The following is a 24,249-nucleotide window of genomic DNA, read 5'->3' as shown; positions in this document are numbered from 1 at the left end:
AGGGGAACTAGGGGATTAAGATGGAGAGTTCAAGCAGACACCCAAAGGGTTGAGAAGTACATCTAAGCAGAACAACGAAATAAACACCCATCACATCCTTTATCCACCGATACTGACTCACAAGTTGGAAAAGATGAGCCTTTGTAGGTCTGGAACCTGAGAGACACAGACCATGAAGCGACATGCAGTGAAACACTTTGCAATGCAAGAGACTGAAGCCTTGGTGACAACATCTTGTTAACATGGTGATAACCATGTCGCCTAGTTTGATATGCGCACAAACAATGTGCGCTGGAAATATAGGGCCTTATTTAGAGTTCGGCAAACAAGGTAATCCTCCAGAAACGTGACAGATTGTAAGTGTCATACAGTAAGTGGCACTCTAATTACAGCAATTGGGACATCCGCCATGTTTTTGATGGAGTACTTTGTTCTAAATAAGTCTCAAGGTTACAACAGTAAAGATGTGACTTAAGAGTGGCACCCATGTTTCACAATTCAGGAAGCTTGGAAAGAACAGTTTTGGTGCCAGGCACAGTTTGAGATTAATTCACAGTTCAATATTGCATCAGTGTGTGCATAGAATCAGTCACATCGCCCCTTGCTCCTGGGGGTAGACAATATATGACATGAGTTGTGTCCACATCGGATGGGATGATGCACGGTCAGTCATACTGGCACACCGCGTAGGTAGAAAACTTTGGCCTGACAGGGATGAACTTGAATAGCCTCTCCACACCGCAGGTAAAGGTGGCTACTAAAGTAACACGCAGAGATCACACAAGTTTCACATATGACTAAGACAATGAGGGCAAGAGTGATGGAAAAGGGACTTGTCAGTAAGGAAAATAGAAACGTTTGGACATTCATAAGCAAAAATGTCTTAGTTTAGATAAAACTTCCAGGAGTAACGGCTACTGAGGCATGAAAAGGCCTCCGTACAGCTGTTATTACAGAGACAGGGTGAAGCAGTAGTAGGTACAGTGACTCCAGGATGTATTTCACCCGACTCGGAACATAAAATGTTAATGTTAATGGTACTCATGGGAGAGATGTGCTAAAGTCTGATGATATATTAATGATGGAATCAATGTTCTGGGTCTTTTAAGAGATGGGTATTAGTCTGCGCTAGACAAACGGGTGCGATAGAGGTGACATTTGTCGGAACAACTGAAAAACAATAATTGACTTACTTCTTAATAAAGGTATTTCTGTTGGGAGATTTTAGTGAGCCTGGTCTTGACAGGATCAGCATAATGATATGGTGGGTTACAACAGTGGAATCCTCATCTAGGACCGGAGAAGTGTTATGCCATTTTTAGGTCTCGCCTAACCCAGCGCATGCGCTGGTCTAGCGAGACTTATTGAGAGGGCTCCAAAAAGTGCTACCAGGCCAGCCTAGAGCTACAGTGCATGTGCGCGCGCGCGCGCCGCGCTTTACAGCGATTACTTTCACTTTCACGACCACTTTGATGTTTGATCGTGATCACTTTCACTTTCGCGGCCGCACGGCCGCTTTGCATAGCCAATAGGTCTCGCTTTTGGGACCTTATAAGTATTTAGTTATGCAACTGTTGCATGGCTAAACACTTATAAGGTCCCAAAGGCGAGACCTATTGGCTATGCCAATGCTTGTTAGGTTTGGCTTTGCCACAGCTCATGTTATCCACACACTCAAATTTACACAGGGTGTGATTTCAGTACGTCCCCTTCAGTCACTTGCTTCTCTGGGTCAGCTACGAACTGTCACTGCTTGCCTGGCATGTCTTTTGTAATGGTGATGTTGCATTGGAGAGTTTTAAAATAGAGTCTTTCATGTTTGTAACTCGAGATCCTCTAAAATGGACACTGTGTCAAGAAGATGAGGCAGTAACCATCCTAAATGAGGGACTTTAACAGATAGGGCCTTCGGGAAAAGGCTCATGGATTAAAATGCACCTTCCCAATTAAGCTTCAGTTGTGACTCTGACTCACACATGTTGTTATGGTGGTAGCTGCTGCTACTAATACAAAACAAAGGTTGAAATAGGTAATTCTAGTATCAATACTGAGAAAAAAGGCTTTTCTTGTGGGCTACACTACATTAGAAATCAATGAGGTTGAATAGAGTACCATGTTATTCTTTTTTTAAACCACCACTGTACAGCATCCCATAATGCTGTGCACAACTTAACTTTGGTGCATGTTGAATAATAGGTAGAACAGTAAGAGAAAATTCCTGTGACAACCCTTGACATTCTGGCAAACTGTTCTTTATTGAGAAGTGCTTTCAAATGCCTTGATTTAGTCCAGCATATGAATTTAAAATGCTTTAAAATGTCTTGAATTAGTCAAGCAAAGTGTAAGTGCATGAGCTATTTCAAATCATAGTGATGGATCGCTAGTAACAACCCGGGGCGTTTCTGTTGATTTCAGAGGGAATTTTATTAATGATCTGAGGCACCGTGCTCTTCTGCTAACTTCAGAGAGTGATCTAGTCACTACTAGAAGTCTTTCTAAAGTGAGGAGATCTAGTCATTACTAGAAGTCTCTCTGAAGTGAACATATGTAGTCACTACTAGAAGTCTTTCTAAAGTGAGGAGATCTATTCATTACTAGAAGTCTCTCCGAAGTGAGCAGATCTAGTCATTACTGGAAGTCTCCCTGAAGTAGAAGTTTCTCTTGAGTGTGCAGATATATTCACTACTAGAAGCCTCTCTGAAGAGAGAAGATCTATTCATTACTAGAAGTCTCTCTGAAGTGAGCAGATCTAGTCACTACTAGAAGTCTCTCTGAAGTGAGCAGATCTAGTCACTACTAGAGGTCTCTCTGAAGAGAGCATATCTAGTCACTACAAATGTGCAAGATTACTGAGTGAAGGTGGAAATCTGAACATGTACAAAGGATTTCTGGTTGATGGGGCTAATTACTGTTGCTAATGAATACCTAGTAATGAAGGAATTTAACCATGCAGTTATTATTAGTTGGTGATAGTGTCAATTTAAACACGCATTAAGGATTGCAAAGCAGCGAGTAAAATCAGAACAGGCACTATAGTGGCAATGACAATTCGTTACATGTGATGGGCGTGTTTGGTAAAATGGTGGCAACTCCTGTGGTAATTTGGTGTCAATTTATGACATATTGTAGGCACTCAGGGAATAGCAATGGATTAATCTTGTTAATTATTTACTTAAATTGTTATCATTCATGGCAGAACAGGGTGATATCCTGGCATGATGATTGCACTGGCATAATAATGGTTATTCCTCACAAAATTACAACTGCTCCTCGAGGCCTCGTCCTATAGGATTGGTGTAGCCTGCCTGCATCCATCCATACACACACTCATTAATCCATTAATTCGGTCACAAATTCATCCACCCATCCATCACTGGACTTACTATTTCAGCCATCTATGAACTGACTTTACTGGGCCTTTCAGCTAGCCCCTAGCAGAAAATAGAAAGATGTTGATGGGATAAGAGTGGATCAAGGGCTCAGTCCTCTGATGTAATCAGAGGTCACCGGGTTTGTGATGTCACATTCACCAACTTGTCCTCCAACTCATTCATCCGTCCATGAACTCACTCATCCATCCATCATTCCAGAGACTTGTTATCTCATTCACCCAGTCACCCATCCACAAATTCCCACTTACAAATTTGCCAGTGATGAATCACTTTAGCTCAGAAAATAGCCAGACCTATTGGCGTCAATGCTTGTTTCAGTACATCCTTATAGCAATATCTGCAGGACATTCCTATTGGAGCATGCTTCTCAAGCAAACTGCAGACATTTTTGACCTGATAACTCTCTCCAGTGTTCTGCAGATAAAACTGTATTTTTCTGTTTTTCTTTTCCAAAAGCACTAACGGATCTGTAATTGAGTCAGCAATACTTTCTTTTTTCAAATACTTATGCAAATGTGAACTTCTATAGAAGCTGCATGTCCATAAGTAGAAAGTATGCGAAATGATGCAAGGAAGAAAGGGGAAATTTTCGATTGGAGAGTCAGCATTTCTAAGTGCACATAAAGTAACTTTCAGTTTGAATAGAGAAGTCATTCACTGCATGCTTTAAACTCGGTTATGCCTCAGAGACTGAAGTGAGTTGACTAAGCCACGTGTGTTACACAATGAAAGTATGTATGCACCGCTCAGTGCTGGTATAGGTCACAAGTGTAAGTTATTAAGGTGTATTCAGGTTTGTACTTCACCAAATCACTAGTAGAAAAACAAGAATTATCACTGTAGCTGTTCAGATCTGCTTGGTGTGTACTCTTTACAACTAGAAACAACTGTGGTGGTTTGCCATGTCTGCCAAAGCTGTCTCTTCTCATAATAGAGGAGCTACTTTTTAGTAACCTACACTTTTGTAGAAATTTACACGGTTCCAGAGTAGCCTGCTACTCGCCGAAAAGTGCTACAACACCTCATATAGCAAGTGCTATATGAATGCAAACCCTTCCCTCCTCCATCCCTCCACTATCCTTTTTGATCCAAATAACGGACTAACAGGCCCACCGCTCAAATTAATTTCATAGTTCCCTAGACTAATTCACCACTAATCCTTTTCTGGTTACGGAGTAGCATGCTACTCATCGAAAAGAGCTTCAACGTCTCGTCAGAGGTAGTAAGCGCTATATAAATGCATTTACAATACATGGAAACAGAGCCAGTGCAACAGAGCTGTGGCTGAAGCACTCTGCTTGCATCCTTCATAACATTTAGCATGGGTATGGGGCAGTGGGCCAGCCACTTCAGGCTCCATTGGCCCATGAGTGAGGGCATTTGTCTGATCTTGTGCGCATCCACCTGTACGCTTCAATGCCAGGACTGGAGGGACTGTTGTTCAGTTTTCAATTTTTCATCTCATTTCTTTCATTCTCATTTTTATTTCCATTATTTATGGAGCATACCTCAGCTCCCAGACACTAGTGACAAGCTGCTTGCTTGCCGCCCATTTCTTCGGCATTGCCCCGCATCCTGGGAGGCCACTGCCTTTAGACCAGGTCTCTGTCATGGAACTGTATTGTCCACAGTTTCCCTATTTTAACATTGATTCTAAATGTGATGGCCATGCTGCAATTTCAAAAAACAAAACACCATGTACAATACCATTGCAAGATGGCCACCTGCTACTATGTTTAACTTTGTTATTGCAAGTATATGGCAGTTTAGGCGGCAGCATGTTTTCTTTTTCTTTTAATTTATCTTTCAAATCTTTTTTATTTTGTGTGTGAGTTTATTGTGGTCGTCTTAGTGGATGAAGCAAGAATCAGTCAGTGGGTTGATTAATGGATGCGTGAGTGATATGATGAGTGACAGACTGCTCATATGATGACTTATTGAATGCCTAAACCCATCATTGACTGAGAGGGCACTTTCACTTAAAAGCCAGACCCGTCGGCCCTGCCAACGCTTGTTCACGTATGTGAACAAAAACACACTTTTTAGGCACCTACAAAAATCCTAAAGAAGCACTGTGGCTATATAATGTGATTCAGATGTGTATAAGCCTTGTGATGGTCTTTCGCGCAACCAGGCAGGTCATCGATGCAGACACCCTTGTCTTCACTGCGTAGAAGAGCTGTGTGTGCTGCTTGCTGCAATCAGTCTACATATGGGCTCTGTAGAAAGGGAGCTGGCTGTGATTGATGCAGGAATCTTTGAAACTGGAAACTCAGTTTTAGGAATTTATTGAAGTGTTGATGAAGAAATGCATTAATTCCACTGTCAAGGGTGCTCAGGGAGCTACATGCTCACCACTGCTGTCTGCAGCTGTTTGGAGGTGACATTTCCAAATCCTGGCAAGGTCGACTCGGGTGTCCATATTTTGACAGGTATTAACTCGGCTTAGAGTAAAATCTATTATGTACAGTAATAAGCTCATGATTATGGGGGTTCTAGAGCGATACACTGTACTTATTGCACCTGATAAAATCCAACACCTCAAGTTTCGGAATTTATAGGGTGCGATCAATATTTTTAGAGATTTCATTAATAATGGGAAACGGCATGCGCATGTTGATGCTTACAACAAAAAATGTACATGCCCTGATAATTACTGAGTCTTTTCTTCTCTTAAATTTATGCAGGTTTGACCATTCGAAATTTAACAGGGGGTGTGCACTTTACCTTGCCTTCTAATTATCGGGTACAATAAACTCCACATCACTTAATTTTGATCCCTGCACAAACAAGGATTTGGGCATGTATTAAAAAACACCATGCAACTCATAACGAGGACCGTAGAATTCCAGCAGAGGACAATCCGTTGGTGAATGTTCAACCAAAATGACTGTTTGAGAGTATGAAAATATTAAAAATGTAATGGCTTATTACCAATAAAATGCTGGAAAATGGAGAAAACCAGGTAAAATAAACGTAACTGGTTATCATTAAAATGAATGGGAGCAACCGCAATAGTAAAAGCAAATGAGGCCCAATGTAAATCTGAAGAAAACTTGCCAGAAAACCTTTGACATATTTCTATGGGTTAGTTTATGGAACTAGAAGGAAAGGGAATCCTAGATCTTCACACAGTTAAAAATGTTCTTGGAGATAAAGTGAGTATAAAGGGAGCTTGTCCATGGTGACTGCCGGGCCAAGATCTATAGCACTGGACTTTACGGTGGGACTGGAGCTCAGAGTTATACAACTGCTTTGTGAGTTTAAAAAGATACAGGACACAGAATGCACCACCAGATGCTGGCACACAAGGTGAGGCTCCAAATTGTCCTACATGATTACTCAGGCCTTAGTGAAGAACATTAGCCGTAAGAAAAGTGCTCGACTAGGGCAGGCAGGAATAGTTATCATATGTTAAGGGTGGCTTCACCAACACATTCTTGAATTGTGTAATTGACAAAGATGTGTATCAGGTCTGCAGCTGCCTACAATGCAAAGGCAATGCACAGACAGAGAAGATCCACATAGTGTCAGCTGCATCCAGGAAGAATTACTTTGTTGGGGCAGTCGAAGGGCTTGTTTCAATAATGGTTAGCCGATTTAGAATCCCATAATTTAGGATTCCGTACAGTTTGAATTCCTCAAATCGTTCATAAATACATATAGGATCACACATTTATGATTTTACCAGACTGATTCCTTTACGGAGGTGTCCTGAGGCTAACACCGACAGAGTAATACAATCTCAAGGTTATCCAGAGCCAATGGAGGACAGGGCTTTGATTGCTCCACTCTAGCATTCTTGAAGCCTGCTCTGCCCTTTTATCTCCATCTGTCTAGCTGGCTTCTGCAGCTATCTGGCGCAGCATACAGGGTCCTAGGCAATCCGATCTCTGGCATGCAGTCAAGGCAGGACCCTGGTAAGGGCCAATGACTGTCTTATTCTTATTGTTCTAGAGCTGCTGCAACATTTGTGGGCATGGATTAGGATTTTCTATGGGCAAACATCCTAATATGATAGGTTCAGATTTCACCTCTTTCCGGCTCCATCCTAGCACGTCTCCTTGTTGGCTGACACATCCTTTTTGATCAGCGTGTCATGCCAAATCTTTGGAGATTTATGTTCATGTATTCCCAGATCATGTACTACACTTTCTTTCACTTCTAAGATATCTCCAGGTCTCAGGTCCTGTGAAAGCATTTAATTTTGCTCAGTTGATCACATAGTAGTCTACTGGTTTCAATCTCTTGTTTAGTTGCGTCAAAAGTGAAGACAACTCATGGCCCAAATCATTGGTGTGTTATACAGCAAGCCTCGTAAAAAAACGTGTCTAGAAAACCCACAGTGACAGGTCTCTTAATGAATGTGGTGGTGTGAAGATTAGGGGCACAGGGCATACAGGGAGAGAGAGGCGATGTTGGCAGAGAGAAAGGGGATTTAGAAGGAAGGGGCAGTCAAGGCACTCGTAATCGGGCCTTGGTAGAAAAATGAAGTACCTTTTTGGTAGACCTCGGCTGGTATAAGAGATTCTGAACTTAAGCAGTTTTTCCAATGCATTTGACTGGCATTTGTTTAATTTGAAAATAGATTATCACTCACAAACAAGAAATCTAATTTTCTGGCTGCTTAAGTGAACTAACACAGCGATAAACCAAGAAATATGTTTTATGCCATAAAATCATGGTGGAGATTCCTAGTTGAAAAATAAAATTAGTGTGCAGGGGTAGACTGTCCGCCTCAATTTACAGATGGGCGCCCTTAATGCAGACACAATATCTCTACAATATAACAGACATTGACTTGCAAGCCTCTTTCCGCTCTCAGACACTGCTAAACTATAGTCGTAATTTCCCATTCTGAAATATGGTCCATGATATCAAAGCACATCCTTAATGATAAGAGAGCGGCTATGACTTTTTCTTAAAATGTTCTGGTTCGTCTCCATTACTATCGAAGTGTCCTGATGTGTCCAAATAAATTGACTTGTAGGTCTGTACAAGTCTCTGACAGCTCTCTGAATGAGAACCTGGTTTGTTTTTAACACTAGCTGCACTGATCTTTTATTTAGATATTTCAATTTTTATTGAGTTTTTCCATGGCTGTAACAAGAGTGAAACAATTTTATTTAGCTTTTAGTCCCCAATTGTGTTGTTGTCTACTCCTGGACCTGAAAATTACAAGCTCCACTAGTAGTCGTTAATGTTTTGTATTTATTTCACAACATTATGTACCTTGGCGATATGGACAGTGACACAATTCACAGACAGCAGTTAGGGATACTGGAGAGTCAATAAGGAGAGATAAGGATGGATAGATTCTCAATGCTTTCCAGAATGCAAGCATATATGAGGTTCTCTGCTTACAGGTGTACCTCTGCTTTTGACAAGGTTTCTACAGTTTGCCCCGGTGATGCTAACGTAACTTCCACCCAACACAGTCCAGAAACAGGCGGGATGTAAGTCTCTGTAGCACCAATCAATACCTTCAGTTTATTCACACACCTACAGCCCCACCGGGCTGTGTGCAAAGCCAAAGAACTCCGCCCGTAAGCACCTTAGCTAGACTTTTGAGACCACCAAGCATCCTTGAAGCACATCTAATTATCAACAACAAAACATCAAATATCCCCACGCTGCCACTACTTACTACAACTCACAGACAGCACTAGACCCTGGCCAGCATTGGAATCCCTGAAATCAAGTCAAGAATGAACTGAACCCCACTGCTGTTATGAAGCAATTCTGAAGGCAGGATGCTAGGCATAGAAGCCCATATCACAAAACATAGCATCATTCCTCAGACCCACAATAGGCAACGAATATATACTATAATTGGCCACTACAGCTTAGCTGTGATCCTCTGGTTGTCATAAAACCCAGCACACCCCACTAAAGATTTAGTTGCATGTTTTCTTGCCAATTTGTGTGCTGCTGTTGTCCTTCTTTTACTTTATCTCTCTCAAAAGAAGGTTGAGGTGACCTTCATAGCATGCAGAGCTCTTAGTGAGGATAAAAATACACTGTATACAGGGGCCTGTTGGCAACAGCGAGGAAGGTCTGATCTTATTCATACTATGGCTTTGTTATTTTCTTTTCCAATCAAACTCAGAAACGCTTGGTATTGTGAACCCGTCTGTCAAGAAGTACATATACAGCAAGAGCACCATTGTTATAGCAATGTCAACCATGAAACATCTTACCAGGGAGTTAACATCAAATTATCATATTTTCCTTTACAAAAGCTATATCATAAGACAGGCAGTACTGTTTTACTTTCCAATCACTAGACCTTTTTGCATCCCTATATTTTATTTATCCATTTATTTTCATGTCTATATCGCATTTTCCCTATTAAAGCCTAGATTGTAATTTCAATTCTGTTCAGTAGCAAGCTTATGTTAACTTTAGATGACAACTCATTTAATTTGGGGATCATTCTCTTCCCAGAATCCCAAAGACTTAGCACCTGTGCGCTTCACACCAAACATGTCCATCATAAACAGTGCAGCCAGGTTCAGTCCTCTAGATTCTCCTATTGCCTCGACATGTGTTTATTCCAGAATTGATCCAGAATAGCATTTCCATTACCGTTCTGTTGCCAGTCTACTTCCGGGTCCACCTACCTCTAATAGAGGCTGTGAATCTTTCTAAGAAGATTTGGCTACTTAAGAGTCCAGCCAGATGGAAGGCACATAATTCCCTTGGCTTAATTTGCTACTCTTGAAGTTGTGGCTCTTTAACACAAAGTCAAACAAAAGATTCAGTTTTTAGACGTTTTCTTAGGAGGGGATTACCCAGGACTTGGGGATGGGGGCTGACGAGTACGAGAGTTTGATAGCATTCCACGGCCCTGGGCCCTTAACATCCAATGGTCTGTGTGTCATGGTATGTGCAGCTTCCAAGAGCCAAGCTTCTGCCAGTTTTCCCAAATTGCTTCAGTTTTGTACAAAATGAACAGAGGACACGACTCTGGAGCAGCTTCTTTTGTTATTTGCATACTTATTGACAACTATAAATGTGTGATACCTATGCATGTATCATAAGAAGGTGCTGTTTCTGATTGACAATATAAAAGAAAAGTTTTCTGCATCAACTTTTTTTTATATAGCATAGTAGCACAAACATTGCTGTTTAATAGTGCTGCAATAACAAGTGTTCCTGTTTCCCAACTTAAAGGTGCTCATCTTGTCAGCCTCTGATGTTTGAGAATCTGGGTGAGTGCTGCTGGTATCTGAGGCTCTGCACACAAATTTATAGAACAAACACTTATCTCACTTAGCTATTTACCAGTTTCAAAAACAGCCACAGATATGCTGTCTGCTCCTCTAATAGTTATTTTTGCTTTTTGAATGACCATTCAGTTTAGATCAAGTGAGTAAAGTTTTGTTATGTTCCGTATAAAGTGAACACACGATGGCTGTAAACTAAGGAAATAATTTGTGTCAGGTGTTGATCAGACACCTGTTCACTTTGAAACTGTGGATCAGTTGATCAGAGCAGCAGCTCCAGTCAGAAGCTTGAGGGCAGGGAAGCAGATCACTGTGCTCCAGTCAGAGGTTTGTATTCAGGTGATCAGACCACCCGGCTCCAGTCCGAAGCTTGTGGTCAGTGGATCAGATCACCTGGCTCCAGTCATACGCTTGGGGTCAGGCGTTCAGAAAACCAGGCCCCAGTCAGAAGCCTAGCTGCCAGATGCAGAACAATTTATAAACACAGCACCAGCACCTTAGGTAAGCTGTGTGGTATAGCAGTAGTTTTACTTCCTCAGTTTCTTCCAAGGCTGATAGTACCCTAGGGGGTAGCCAAGTTACAAGCAAATCTTTGACATTGGCCCTAATATCTGAAGACAGAGAGGCGCTCCAACGGAAAAAATCTAATTTGCTTGATGCACGGAAAATCATTGCAGCATACGTACATGCATGTTAACAAGAATTCCAATTCAGTTTCTGAAATAATGCTTTGGTCAAATAGTCAGAAGAACCCACTGATTCCTATTTTTCTCCACACGACTACAGAGGAATTCCCACTTCATCTTTTCAGATGTATTCTCTGCATCAGTGGGCAAAAGTGAAAGAGGTAGTGTTCCTCTTTTTCAATTCTAACTATGTCCTGTCTGTCCACAAAGCTCTTTCCAGTCCTCCCACACGGTTACATTTTAATCACCAGCTTTGTAGCGAAAATGTTTTTTGTCAGAACCTGTTAAGCAAGACCTGTGATGTGACCCACAGTTGCTGGTTCCTTCTACAGAATGTTTTCAACATCATTGTAACAGGACAGTTATAGCTCTCTTTTACCAATTTATGAATCCCAGCCTACTCCTTTAAATGCAAACAAATTCTAAATATAGTTAGAGAAGATTCTTCATGAGAGGAGTAAAATCAGCATGAATAAAGGAATAGAACTGGAATATTGATAGTTTGCATCCAGCAGATATAAGGAACGCCACTGAGGCTTTTAGGCACACTAGTATTTGCATTCATTTGAAAATAGAAAAAGTGTTGATATGAGACTCATTTGCTCTTAATCTGGGTTTTAAAATGTCACCCAGACTAGGTTAACCGTGTGTACAAGGATGCGTAACTGTGTTTTTCTGAACGTTCATTAAATTTTAGTTTTTCGCAGATAAAGATTGATAACCAATGTAAGGACAGTGTTCTGGCATACTAGGTTGGCCATGAGGTCCTAAATTCTTTACATGGGTGCCAGGAATACTGGACTGTTAGCCCAGCATCTGGACTGGGTCAATGACTCCTGTGTTTCTGCAAAAAACCTTTATCTCTCAGTTGCTTTGTTCGTAAGTATCCACAAAACACCTGCTTATTTGGATACCAGTTGCATCATCCCACCTGCCCTCCCCATCCCATCCTGGTTTCTGTGATCTGGAACCCACTGGCATCATGCACTTTACTCTTTGTTCTATTTAGATCATCTCACGTTTGAGATGCTCCTACACAATGAGAAGTGTTCTGTATGAGGTACTGGGTTTCTCCAGAAGCTAGGCTTGTGGTACCGAAAACCCATCCAGGGTTTTTTGCTCAGTTGGCTCAAACACTCTTTTCTGTTTGGAAAGTTTACATCACCTTACTTTGTTATCCCTATATGATTTGATAGACCCTACATGTTCTGTCTTCTGTCCTCACACAGGTGGTAGAACCCTCATCCACATAGTCTGTCTGGCATGCTTTCTCAAGGGCTTCCCCCATCTGGCACAGAGAAGCAACACATGGCATGTGTGTAGCAGTCCAGTAGTGTATTGATATCGTGTCTATTCTACTGTGTTGGGGATCGTAGTCAAAGTGTTCTCTCACACCCTCAAGTTGTTCCTTGGTATGTTGGAGCCAGGAGCCAAGCCAGGAGAAGCGAGGTTGCTCCGCCTTCTTAAAATTACATACACAGACCAATTTCAAAATATCGAAGGGTATGGAATATTACTTTATTCATGGTTCCCTCCAAAATGTTGAAAAACAAGAGAGTGATAAAGTAGACTCAAATTACTTTACTCACAACTCCCTGCAAAATGATGAAACACAAGAACGTCATAAGGTAGAATCTGTCTGGCTTTTCAGTTAACATGTTCCTGCACTCACAAACCTGCCCCTAACCGGTCAGGTGCATTCATTAGGACTAGTTATGCTTGTGTCTCAGTGAACATGAAGAGCAGACAATGATGCTCCTTCAGACAACATTAATCAAATGGATGCATGTGGATGTTTGTCCAGAGGTAATCCTAATCTGGTTCACCAGTATCCCTATTAACTCCTGCAGACACATTAGCAGTGTTGAATGATCACCCCAACTAACAAGCTCATGTAGATTAAAAGAGGTAAAATAGTTTGGCTGTATACAGCACCCTGCCCACCATGATATTCTAGGCTCCTCTATGGGTAACAATCAAGGTCTTAAAGTTGATGGCTGTAATCGACAGATGCAATGGAAGATGGAAGCTACTAAAGGGTTTAATTGAGCCATCTGAAGACCTTCGACTGTCTCATGCATGGACAGGCAGACCATTAGGATAACTGGTCATGCCGGGATCCAGATGGCAGTAGCCTTGCTCTCAGGCCGCCTCTGGTCAGCATCCAAAATCGAGTGATTGCATCACATCTTTACATCCTTATCCTTGTGCCAGAGGCCCTTTATTGATAAAGTCAGAACCAGGCCCTCTGCTCCTAAACTACCTGCATTCATACAAGACATCACTATATGCAAACAAGCAACACAACACAGACATGCCATACAGATTGGTGCCACAGTGCTTGAAGCAGCACTTATCACCAAATAAAAACACACGTAAAATCCCAATACTACATTAGACAGAACATCTCACACACATCCAATATAGTACAAATACATCACATAACTTGATGTCAGTGTGCCCACTACAGCATCCACCCATATCATTATCACATATAATAATACAACAGCATACATCTTAACAGAACTTCGACTCAACACAGCCCAAATAAACCTGGCGCTGGATAGCAGGGCTCCACAGTAGCCCCCAGAACCTCCAGGCAAGTCAGAAAACATAGCATCTTGCTGGGAAATACGCAAGTCCAGTTAATACAAGTAGTAGATATGCGCCTTGGCTAGACCTCTGGACACACCTAACAATCATTGAACACATCGAATTATCAATAAGGAAACCTGAGTCATTCACACACTATGTCCTACTTACTCAAACTCTCAAATGACACAAGACACTGGTTTGAGATGGAGTCCTCGAAAGCCAAGCAAGTATATACCGAATTCATATGGTGCCGCTAGTACCTAACAAGAGAAGATTGCACACCATACAAATATACGTAAAATAACAAAACATTTCAGATGGATACATCTGCCTGTGGATTCCTCACCTTTTGAATTACCCCAATGCGTAGTACTCCATGGAAACTTTTCTCCTCAGCTCTCCCACATCAACGAGGACGTCACAATGGAAGGCTCTGCACGCGACTCCGCGTGACTTCATTGGAGCCATAAGAAGACCTCGTGCAGTTGACCCATAGCATTTTTTTCCCAGGCTCTCCATTTCTGGGAGTTTCTTTGTTGCTGTTGTCGCGACTTTGAAGCTGTCGAAAATGACTACTCCGAGGAAGTCGGGATTCAAGCCATGCAGAGAATGTGGGAGCCAGATGTCCATCACTGACCCCCATGAAGATTGTTTATGGTATCTCTTGTCGGACCATGACGTCGGGACATGCACTTCATGCAAGCAAATGAATCCAAAGGCGCTGAAGGAGAGGGAGGCCAAATTATTCATGACCAAGGTGACCGAGGTTGCAGGAGGTCAGGGACCCGCTTGAAGTCACTGACTCCACACACTTCGAGGTCTTCTAAGAAACACAAGAAGAAGTGTTGCCATGGGTTCGTGGTGTTGCTCTTCGAAGGTTGCTACTCCGAAGTCGGTGTCCCGAGTCCCAGTCATCATCGCAGGGATGAGATCTATCTGGCTCCGTCACAGGGGGTGACCCCAGCCCCGGCTCCGAGGGCAGTGACTCCACTGGCTCCAAGAGATGCAACACCTCCCCTGTTGCCACAGTCAACCACTCTACCTCTGGCTTGGGGGTGGCTGGCACTTCAACCGCAGCTGAATTTGGTGCTTCCTCGAATGGCTCCGGAGCCTGTGGTAGTGAATCCGACATATCCGGCTTTCCCAGCTCCGGGATCGGATCCATCGTATTTTCTAAATGCGATGTTTGGCTTGTTCGCCAGAGCTGCAAACTCTACTGGTGTGCCTGTTGGCCCCATGGGTCTCTTGGCATATTCCCTGGGAGATTTGCCACATCAATTTCCCCGGGCACATCTCATTACTTTCATGCCTTTGGCTCCAGGGAGATGGCCTCTTCCAATGTCAAAATTTTCTACGCTGATGCAGTCATTAGAGGGATGAGCTCCTCTAGATGGTTCATCCCCTGCACCATCTGGTTCTGAACCAGCGCCGACTCAACCTCCTTCGACTCCTGTTCCCGTGGATCTCCCTTCAGCACTGATCCCGAAGTCACCGGTGCCAGGTCTGGCGCTACCGACGCCGGCTCAGAGGATGAGATCTCGGAGAGAGGCTCAAAGGCTGTTGGAGGAAGAAGAGTACTAGGAGGAACATGGAGGGGCTGATGAAGGAGAGATTGTAGATCCAGACCCGGATTTTGACGGTTTGTAGGAGGCTAGTGGCCTGGACACCTCTCCTGAGTGGGAGCTTTCATCACCAAAGTATCTGCCGACGCAGGAGGTGACCACATATCACTCTGTGATCAGACAGACTGCAGACCTCTTGGAGCTGCCTCTTTCTACAGCGGAGGTCAGATCTAATATTCTTGCGGAGGTGCTCCATTCCCTTTCCTCTGTTTCAGAACCATTGCTTCCTTTCAATGAGGCATTGGCAGAGCCCATTCTGGATGTCTGGCAGAAGCCAATGTCCACTCAAGCAGTTTCCAGGACCGTGTCAAGGTGGCTCTGGGGGATCCTGCATTTCTGTCCACCCATTCTTCGCCAGAAAACTTGGTGGTCCAGGCTTTGTGCTCTTCAAGACAGTCTGCAGGTTCCTTCCCATCTACACCTGCGAATAGGGAGTCAAAGCACATGGAGCAATAGGCAAAGGTGTTCTCGCTGGGGAGTTTGGCCCTGAGTCCACACATGCTACATGTCTTTTGGGTAGCTACATCCATGCCCTTATGGATGGACTCAGCAAATGAGGTTGTCCCAAAGTGGCCAGAGGAGGCACAAGGGCATTTATTGGAGGTGTTATCAGATGCCCAAGCTGCTGCCCGCCAAGTGATCCAATCTGGTCTGGACACAGCCGATTCTGTGGCCAGAGTGATAGGATCATCTGCGGCAACAAGGAGGCATGCATGGTTGCGTGGTTCGAGATTCTCGCCTGATGTCCAGGCTACATTGCTGAATTTGCCCTCCAGTGGATCTCACCTATTCAGGGCTAGAGAGGATTTGGGGCTGCAGCGCTTTAAGGACAGCAAAGCGAAAGAGAGGTCTTTGGGGCTTCAATCTCAACCCAGGAACTTTTGGCAGTTCCACAAGTCTCGTGGCTTTAGAAGAAACTCGTCCTTTGTGCCAGGCAACAACCACAGCAGCAGCAGGCAAATCCCTTGTATAGGTCCAACAGGGAAAAGGGCAGAGGTCGTCTGCGGGGTGCTGTAGGACACTAAGTCTCCTCCTCCTCTGCCTCTCCAGCTCTTGTGGCAGGGAAGCAGCTCTAGCTCCACCATCCTAGAGCATGCTTGTCCCGAGGGAGGATCCTTTTTTCTACAGCATTGGAGGGCTGTTACTAGAACCTGCACTACTGTTGGAGCATTGCAAGAGGATTTCGGTGTGAATTATAAAGGGATTTTTTGTTTTACTGTTCCCAGAAGGCAGCAGAGGCTGCACTGAATATTTCCTTATTTACTCCTGCTGACATCATTTATTTTAATCACATCTGCTATCAGGACTTTTGTCATAAAAGAATCAGCTGCTGGCAAATCAGTTCTTCTTCAAGCCCCCATGTGCAGGTTGTTTCTTCTCCTTAAATGGCCCATACCCACTTTTAGCTCTTCAATGCTTCCCCTGTATGGGAGATGTTTGTCAGAGACTGAAATGTATTGAGCTGAAGTTTAAGGCTGTTAAAAATGAACCTACAAAAATGGCCTTTTTAATGTGCACAACTGCAGTGGGCAGGTTTTTTGTCAATGGGCTCAAGATGTTTACAATTACAATAAAGAGATACCATACAACATTGTAGACGGTCTTAGCTAACAGACTAAATATTTTATAGATGGGGACATTTCAGATTGTGAGAAGTATATAGGTAGCTCCCCTTGTTGTCTTAAGGGTGTTATCAGGCCATCATGGAGAATCTGAGAGTAATGTGCATTCCTGACATTAAATACTCCATAGATAAATAGAGGCCCATTTCAAATCGATGTTTGAGAGGGGCTGTAATACCCACCTGCACATTCCCATGGCAGACTTGCAATTTGCAAATATCAGCAACATAGTGTAACATAGTATGAAAGGAATCAAAGTGATGAAATGAAAAATAAATATTCCTGCGAGCACTTGGGGTGAGGACACATCATATTTTGAACACTATAAGCCTGGCTTTACCTGAAGGCCCCGAGCCCTTTCGATCTCTGGAAAGGAATTGATTTGGAACAGTGTTTCTTAACCTGTGATTTAGAGACCCCCTGAAGATCCACAAAGCCTTCTCCAGGCGTCCACGGCTGGTTAGAAAATGAAATACTATTAACATGTTAATAAAGTGGATATAAATAAGAAAAATGTGCAATTGAAAGCTTCAAATTTTGCTGTAAATGGGAAGGAATTTGAAACTGGAGGTGTTGTATCTTCAGACTGATTTGTGGGACAGGGAAAGTGCATCAAGCAGAATGCAGTACAGGCGAAGAGTGGCCTGAATTGAATTTAGAAAAGTTCCAACTCCCTATAAAAAGAAATATTTTTGTTAAGATTTGTGACTAAAATATGTGTGTATTTGTTTGAGGAATACTTGTTTCTGTGTTTTTGTGTATTATTTTGAAGTTCAAATCCTCGAAAATGCTTAGGCTGGGGAAAATACTGAGGCCGGGGGTCCCTGGCGTCCAGTAATGACTCAGTGGGGTCCCTGGATTCCAATAATGATTCATTGGGGGTTCCCCAAGTTACAGTAATGATTAAGTGAGGTTCCACAGAAATCAAAAGGCTAAGAGCCTCTGTTCTAGGTATCTCAGGCCCCTTTCATGGGATCTGGGATGTCATACTCTGAGGCCACATCTGTGCTGCCACATAGAGTGGCGATATTTTACTGGAAATTGTATTTAAAAAGGCACTTTGTTGTCGAAGGGAAGTTAGTGCTGAAATGGAAAAATGTCATTTTGTCTGGTGCGCTGCAGATCCCTGCACCGACAGCAGCTCGGGCCCCCTAGAAGGAGCTCGTGGTTTAGCAAGAACTGCATCACTGATGTGAGGTGAAATCGATCGAAAGGCCTTTCTTTCCAAAGATGATTGACGTTTGCTCAATTCTGATGACGTGAGTGCGAGCAATAGACCATAAGTGCACCTGCCGCCTTCACTGAGCTGAGTAACTTACACAAGGAGACAGCTCGCCCTGGTTAATATTTTATTAGAAGACATAATATATTTGACGGATGTTGAGAATGCTCACCTCTCTAATGCAGGCTTTGTTACATTTAGCATAAAACATGTTTGATAAATAGCTCACTAGGCACTTTACTGAACATTACACATCACGTGTGCTGAAGGCGCACCTTTATAACATGGCTTCCAACTGAGTTGCCTGGGATCTTCCTAGCCCTGTGCAGACCCACTGTCCTGCGAACCTTACTGCACGTAATAATAACGGGTGCGATAAAGTCCGCAACCTTCCTTAAATTTCGCAGGTCAGAACTTCTGCAATTTAACGGGGAAGTAAAGGCAGTATTTGTTGCTCACCATGCCAAAATCAACGCTATTCCCAAAACTCGGAATAGGTGCTATTTATCACACCTGAAAAGTTCAGAAACACTGAGAGGTGGATTTTGTTGGGTGTGATGAATAGCACCTTCCCTCTATGGCAGTTTAACATCACAACAACACAGTTGCAGCTCTTGTCAGGTCAAAGCGGCGGGCGGGGGTGGGGACAAAACAAAATCAAAAATTAAACAAAAAACTTACCTGAATCCTGCCGCATCACCGCTCTTCTGGCGGCACTGCAGGCACAGGCTCCCGGACTGCTCTACGGCCAATCCTGATGCTGCTCTCACACCATGAGAGGAGTGTCGGGATTGGCCAGAGTGCACTGGATTTGCGCTCTCAGGGAGACTGGGAGCCTGTGACTGCTCTCTCCAACCCAGCAATGCAGCTGGGTTGGAGAGAGCTTCAGTGCGCATGACAGTTTGGCCCAAACTGAGACGGCCGGCCAACCATCATGTGCACTGAGAACAGTGCACTGCCACTCCCCCTGTGCCTGTCATCCCCCTGGCCCGCCCCCAAGACTCCACAGCATTGAGAAAAATAAACGTTGATAAATGTGGTTTATTATCGTTTTACTTTTCAAGCCTTGTAGCTGCCGCTGCTGATGGTAGGGGGGGCGCAGCTCCTCTGCCATAGCGGAGGAGCCACCGCCACAACATAGAGCAATGCAAGAATTGAGGAACAATACATGCTTTCTTGCTAAATTTTCTGGGGGGAAAGGAAGTGGCATACATAGGAACAACTTAGGTTGCTGCGAAGCAGGCCAACAATAATGAAAAGAGCTAGATTATTTTTCACGTTATATAACAAAGCCTGTCTTGAACAGCAATGAACTGATCAATGTAGGAAAGTATAATGATATCATTAGGCTGTCTGGTTTTAGGTTTAAACCTATAATAACTGATAAAACCCCACCAAAAGGGAAATAGCCCTCACCAGTGTAAACATATAAACACTGAAAAAACACCTGCAGAACCACAAACTAAATGACATTCAAAGAAAAGAAAAGGAGAGTGAAAGAGTAATTTTTTTTCTGAAGTTGCCAATACAATGTAACTTTGTTATACAAGCTAGCAGCAAGAACAACTGGCCTAACATTATTCTGCTTGAGTTTTGTTGTTTAGGGATGTCACTAAAATATAATTTATTCTTCCTTTTGCTTTCTTCAGCTTTGTGGTCTTTGGTCTAAAGATGCAGGATTTAGAAGCATGTTTTAGGTCTTATTTAATTTATAAACCGTAGAGAATCAGGAAATAAAATCATATTTGACATTTGGGCTGCGTTTGATTCTTTCACTGATAGGTAAAATGGCTGGTTTCATAATCTTTCCCAATATGTGCCATCATATTTACCTACAGAGAATGGGTAAAAACCCTTGATACATCCGCCCCCAGTTTCTAGTGAGTCAGAATTAATAGTAGGTGAATTGCCAACACCTCAGGCTTTAAACATTCAATGCAAGGTATAGTGACAAGTATATGTGAAAAGGGAGATATCACCAAGCATCTGGGATAGTGGTGAAAACAGGACACCAGACATTTGGAAAACATGGAACGCAATGTCACTTGGACTGCTGCTACAAAAAGGTTATTTCCAAGTTCAACAAAGATTGGAGTGATAGTGGTTGTATTTGCAGTGATTCAGCTACGTATATGAAAAATTTGTGTGATGACCTGTCAAAATCGATAACTGAGCTGAAGTGCTTCCCTGTAAGAGGTCCTTGCCACTTGTTAGATGATATGCTGAAAGCATCTTTACAATCATCAGAGTTAATGAAGAATGCTATTGACTTTTTAGTCCATTCTGGTGCACTGTTTTGTAATGCGCTGGAACTAAAATGCAAATATTTCTCATTTTGTGCTTTGAGTGGCTTCAAAGAAATAGTCATCCCAAATGTGTCACTTTGCTGATGGTTCTCAGTCTAAGGGGCTGTGAATGCTATATTATCCATGTGGCAACCGTTTACAGAATTGTCGCATATTAATAGTGATGTGAAAAAAGTACACTCTACTGCATTCTAAGATTTTTACAGGAAAACATAACTGCTATTGTGGACATCATAAAACAACTAGAGTCTGAAAACACCCTTGTCTGCCAAGTGTTCAGCATAATTGGTGTAGATGTGAAACATCTCCTTCAGAGTAGGCTGGGCGACACCATTAGTGACTTTGGCACTGCAACATGCTCCATGTTAGAGTGCTTGCCACTTGCTGAGCAAAGCAAAGCAATGTTGACAAGCAATTCAGGAACTTTCATTTTACAATGTATGAGAAATGGATTGTAATTTTGAATAGAAGTGTCCCTTAGCTAACCATGGCATTTCACGTCAATGAAACCTCACTGTGGTACCCTGTACAAGTTTTAGATCCCTTCAGTAAAGGAGAATTTTCTCTGTAGTTTCAAAAGTGTTGCTTCATTTTTGACCGCTTCAATAACTCTGATGGCATAAGCGCCCAGTTCAACACAAATGTTCACAAACCTGCCCAGAGAATCACAATCTTCAAGTGCACCACTGTTGGCATGGAAAGCTATGTCAGTGGCCAGAGTTAGCAAATTCAGTACTGGCTGTTTTGGGGTTGCCCGTCTCAAGTGCCAATGTTGATAGGGCCTTTTCACAGATAAACGTTTACATGGGAAGGAGTATTCTATGGTGTACTACAATAAGTTTGATTTGCAAAAATGTATTTGGATCTTGTATACACTGTACATACACTGTGTATATACCATTGACTATCTGTGCAGAAAGCAAGCAATAATAAAGGTGAAACGTTCCATACACACCAGAAAAACACTGTTTCTGTTGTTTTTAATGGCGCGAAAATGTGTAACCACTGATAACCACTGTTTTTTAAGGTTTTGAAATTACTTAAAAACACTGAAAAAACCCCACCAGAATTTCCCAAAAATAAAAACTGAAAACAGGAAAGCCTAGATATCATTGAGGCTTTATGTAGGAAATGGAGGGGAGAGTTGGCCAAAGACTTGTACACGCAATGCCTAAATACTCCCAACACTATAAAACGTGAAGGATGGAGTGCTTAAAATTAATCTCAGTCACGGTAATTCCTCCGGGCTGCAACCCAGTCCATTGTAAACAGGGAGCAGCAGCCAGGCTTGGGCCCACCCCAAAAGGGACAGTGTAGACCAAACACCCCTCCCCTAAAGAGACCATCCAGACCGACCTTAGAGAGAGGATTTAGCCTTACGGCTAGAGCGGTCGACCTCGAAGCTGGGGAACCGGATTTGAGTCTGGGCAGGGACACTCAACATCCTGTGATTCTGGGCAAATCACGTAATCTCCCCGTGCCTAACAAAAATGAATGTGTCCATCTGTAACGAAGCTGGTGCTCATGTAAAGCGCTCTGATACCTGATATTTTCAGGTCGAGTTCGCGCTATATAACCCCCATCCCCTAAAAAAAAACCTCCTAGGCTATGTGACATCCGAATTAGACTCTTTCTGTACAACGGCTATGGGTTGATGGGTGGGTGTCTCATAAGGAATACTCTATGCATCCGTGTCCCCACTATAGTGAGAAGTTAAAGGTCACCTTAGGAAGAGCATAGGCGTACAAGGATTCAACACGTCAAGAATGCATATAAATAATATAAATGTAAGGTTCAAAATCGAATTCATAAAAGTAATTACATTTATTACCTATTAAGTACAAACAATGTGTTGCAATGAAAGTCTGTGAGAGCAGCCATGGAGGTTAATGCTGCTCTATGGAAAAATTAAAATTTATGAAAAAATTGCTTTTCTGTGGTACCTTACCAACAAGTATCTGACCCATACATGTGTACTGTGCAATATGATGAAGAAGGTGGGATAGATTCAGGAATAGAAGTTACCTTGGACCTTGCTTCTTTTTATGGACACAAACTTCACCAACTGGATCACTCAAAGGGCTTAATCAGATGAGGGTTCTGTGAGGTCAGTTTAGATCAGAAATATGTCAAAAGGCACTGGGTGGCTTCCCTCAATCAGCTCTGCATTTGTGGCTCTCATCGTACTTTTCTCTCTCTCCACCAAGAAAGGTTGATGCCTCGGGCTCAAGTGTTCTAGTGATCTTCGTTGAAGATTGCAGGAATCTGTAAAGGATAAGTTTGCAACAGTTGGAAAACCAACACCAAGGGATGATGCTTGAATATAGAGAACCAAAACAATATACGGGAAGCTTTCTTTTCGTTTTTCCAACCGTCCTCATTTAGAGTGTGGGGTAGATAAGAGTTCCTGATGGCAAGGCACTAGCATTTCTGCCATTGGAAAATTCAACACCCTTATAAATGGCATCCTTTCTGTTTGGGACCACCGTGAGTGCAATTGTGGTCCTTAAATATCCTCGACGCTCTGGAAGAAAGCTCCAGGCACATATGAGACATTAGTTATGTTATTTCTGAAGATAAATCCCCGCTTTGGGTGTCTATTGTCTGAAATAACATGCTTGAAAATAGGTCTACCGTCCTGACATGGCGGACCAGTTGCCGCTTTTTTCCCTTTTACATGCTGACTAGAGGCATATCTGCAGACTTTAGCACCTCAGATCTATATACCAATCCTAGCCTTGGCACTGGAACGTTATTTGATTGTGGTCAAGTCCCTCCCTACGCAAACATGTTAAATGTTATTATGTAATTCAAAGATGCAAATCCTCACTTGAATCTACAGCATTCCATTGCTCTACTGTTACGTTCATGAAATATAAATGGTAATACATGCATGCAAAGTTTTTTGCCCAGGATAGACTCCCATCAAACTGGATAGAACAAATAGATAGAAAACAGTGAATATTTAGTGTTCATTAACAAAATAATCTTCCCATCTTCTGCTCCTTGCATTGGAACACCCACTGCAATGCCCCCGTACATTAAAGCACCTCTCAGCATCTCCAACCTGAAATCCCTCCGTTTAGTCAACACTCTTTGCACCGCCTGTCAAAGAGTAAACGTGTCCACCACTGCAATGGCATTCTGTAAAGACAGATTCCTTGTCCAAGGTTACCTGCCAGATCCAGAGATCCACCCTCCTCCCCAGAACTAAATTCTGTCTATTCCACTTGCACTGTAAAAAGGTCAGAATGAGGGCGTGGAATATGCTGATAAATGCTTTGCTTCAAACACATAATATTTGGAGTTAGAATTGTAATAATCAAGTCACGGAAGATTTGAAGGGATCATGAAAGCCATGATTAGAATGATATGTTTGCATGATGTTCTTTTCTTGCAAAAGGACCAAATAGTTTTAAGCTAAACTTTTGAGAACAATGTTTGAAATTGTCAATTTTTAAAATAAATATTTTCAAACTCTTGCTTTAGGACTGAATTCAGAGGAGCAGATTCACAACAGTTCCCTGCAAGACTTGTTCAGCGTTATTATATATTCATTATTTTTTGTTAACAGA

The 24,249-nt window shown here is 42.6% G+C and overlaps 1 protein-coding gene and 1 long non-coding RNA gene across 3 annotated transcripts in view; one reads left to right on the top strand and one right to left on the bottom strand.

Moving 5' to 3' along the window:
* ITPKA (inositol-trisphosphate 3-kinase A) overlaps window positions 1-24,249 on the top strand; it is a 605,052-nt gene that overhangs the window by 39,964 nt on the left and 540,839 nt on the right. The window lies entirely within an intron of this gene.
* The window catches only part of LOC146799529 (uncharacterized), a 73,188-nt gene that overhangs the window by 32,828 nt on the left and 16,111 nt on the right, over window positions 1-24,249 (bottom strand). Inside the window, exon 2 of the long non-coding RNA XR_014968935.1 lies at window positions 22,700-22,939. This is a non-coding gene — a long non-coding RNA (uncharacterized LOC146799529). The remainder of the gene's footprint in view (window positions 1-22,699; window positions 22,940-24,249) is intronic.

The sequence above is a fragment of the Triturus cristatus genome, chromosome 9, assembly GCF_964204655.1.
Source record: "Triturus cristatus chromosome 9, aTriCri1.1, whole genome shotgun sequence".
Classification (NCBI taxonomy): domain Eukaryota; kingdom Metazoa; phylum Chordata; class Amphibia; order Caudata; family Salamandridae; genus Triturus; species Triturus cristatus.
The sequence above is the reverse complement of the archived record's forward strand: the minus strand, read 5'-3'. Positions and strand labels throughout refer to the sequence as shown.